Source organism: Babylonia areolata, chromosome 14, assembly GCF_041734735.1.
Source record: "Babylonia areolata isolate BAREFJ2019XMU chromosome 14, ASM4173473v1, whole genome shotgun sequence".
Taxonomy (NCBI): domain Eukaryota; kingdom Metazoa; phylum Mollusca; class Gastropoda; order Neogastropoda; family Buccinidae; genus Babylonia; species Babylonia areolata.
This window is the reverse complement of record NC_134889.1, coordinates 24,917,038-24,919,961: the sequence shown is the minus strand read 5'-3', so window position 1 is coordinate 24,919,961 and position 2,924 is coordinate 24,917,038.

Below are 2,924 nucleotides of genomic sequence, written 5' to 3'. Positions count from 1 at the left end.
TTGTGCGTGCGTGCGTGCGTGCGCGACCGCGTACAGGAGCCTGTGTGTTTATGTTTCTGTGCATATTATACAGGCATGTGAGAATCTATCTGCATTTATAAATCGGTCCAACTGTTTCTTTTTGCCTTTGCAGAAAAGCTGTCAAAGGAAGAACTTTTTTTGCAATATCAACAATGAAAATAAGGTGGTGTATGTGATGAACTCTTACATGAGATTGTCGGATAAAAATCATTTCTGATAAAAACAAAACAAAACAAAAAGTACAGCTGAAGACTATACACAAAACGATTGCTAATATAAAAAAATAAAATAATAAAATTAAAAAAAAACTAAGAAGATAATTTAAATCCTTATACTTCAGAACCCCAACGCGATAAGAACAGAATAACTATTTACGGTGTGTCTTCGGGCCATGTCAATGTGCAAACCAAAATCTGTGCACGGGAAAGTTGCTCGATTTGAATAAATAAACAGATATATGGAACAGAGAAATATATGAGCAAAAGCACAGTTAACGAGCAATATACAAAAAAACTATCACAAAAAGTTTTGTTTCGGATAATACAAAAACAAATTCGCACACCCACAAAAATAAAGTAAAAACAACAACTACAACAAAATCAGTTCTGTGGATTTTCCATGAGACAAGATTAAAAGGATACAGTGATGAATGTTACAAAGAAACGTTTATCTAAAACCGCACAAAATGTAAGTGGACCAAACTCTAACAATTCATATCTACACAAATCACCCACATTACAGCACCGAATTTTGACAGGAAAGGGCTAGGGGGGGATGCATTGCAGCAGTTTCTTGGATTTAGAAAGAAATAATATGAGTGTTTATATGATTCATCCAATAGAAATAATATGAGTGTTTATATGATTCATTAAATACCAAATCGTAGTCATTCCAGGTCTAAAGCTGTTGCCCTTTTACTTAGCCAGAGGAAGAAAAAACAAAAACAAAAACATAATGGATGAGATCGTCCATCGTCGGCCGCAGTTGACTGACATCTCTGCAATGCAAACCTGTGGCGAGACACAGGGATCCCATATTTATATAGATATATATATATATTCACACAAACACCTTCTTGACACTCTTCATACTTTTCGTTTGTGCGTTTCTCATAGATTTTGGCAAAAGATCATGGAGTATTTATGCGGCATACTTTTATCCCAGGTTTTAGATATGTCTGTCTATACACCCGGGATAGGAATGACAATAAAATCATGGATATCTGGGTACATCCTATTCAATGATAAAAAAAAAAGCAACAACAACAACTTATAAAAAGAACTTTTAAATAATGGCATGACAGTTGTTCTTTGTTGCTGTTCTTTTTTTCTTAGCGTCATCAATTCTGTATGGTTATGTATCAACGCCTCTTCAGTAATTCCTCGCGGTTTATTTTATCTTTTTACGCGCCCACCTTCACAGTAATCAGTTCGACTTCTCTGAAAAGAAAAGCAGATAAGAATTTAAAATCTCTGTATTCCTCACGCACTTCCAATGTCATTATAAAAATTTTTAAAAATTGTTTCTCTAAAAGTTATGATGTGCGCCCAATATTTCGATTCGCAACAGCAGGAGACTGAAAGAGTAAACTGTCTTTTTTTTTTTTCTTTTTTTTTTTTTTTTTTAACAAAGTTCGCAGAGAAAGCTCTCGTTTTCAAAAAGCTGAGCGATTGAACAAAGTCTACAATTCACTTCTGGCATCCTGTTACAGGCTTTTCTGTGCAAGTTGCGTCAGTTCCAGAATCTTTAACCTCCCGCAAGCAAATGATACTATTTACCACAAAGCGAAAGGTGAGGAGGGGAGAGAGTACAGAACTACTACAGCACACGATTTGTACATCAGTGGAATAAATTAGAACTTTCTTTTTTTTTCTTCAATTGACTGACCATTGTATTTTGTACATCAGTGGACCAAAATATAGTTTACAATTGAGGACCCACTGGTATATATATATATATATATATATATATATATATATATATATATATATATATATATATATATATATATATGTATGTATTGTTTTTATACGTCAAGGAAAGATCCAGCAAAAGCGATTCACATGTCAGAAAAAAAAATAAAGCAACTGACAGAAGTGATGATAAATATAAATTATGGACGGCAAACTGATATACACGAGAATGACGAGGATGAAAGTAAAACGGAAAAAAGAAAATGGGTTTTATATATTATATATTAATAAGGGACAAATCAGCTGACAGAGCCAGACGATAGTCTAGAATCAAACACCCACAATACACACACTTTCCGCAAGAGTTGACAGACCCGGATATTTTGTGTTGTTGGGCACCAGGACAGTCCTGCGGATACAGCAATGAGTAACAGGGGTTCCCAAGTTCATAAAGAATCGATGAATGGCTGCAGAACAGGCGTGCCTCAGTGCGCAAGCCAGCAGCAGCAGCATCAACAACAAAACAGCATCAACAACAACAACAATACGACGACTACTACTACTATTAATAATGATGGTAATGATAATCATAATTATGATAATTATGAAAATCATCATCAAAGGAATGATCAGTGGAATAGATGAATATTTTTTTAAAAAAAAAAACAAATAAATAAATGAACAAACAAATGAATAAACAAATAGATAAATAGATAGATAGATAAATAAGTAAATAAATAAATTGATGTATAGATAGATAGACGAATAAATAAATAAATAAATAAACTTTAAAAAATGAATAAACAAATAAATAAATGAACAAACAAATAAATAAACAGATAGTAGATAGATACATATGTAAATAAATTAGATAGATAGATAGATAGATAGATAGATAGATAGATAAACAGTTAGATAAATAAGTGAATAAATAAATTGATAGATAGACTGATAAATAAATAAATAAACAAGCAAACAAACAACCACAAA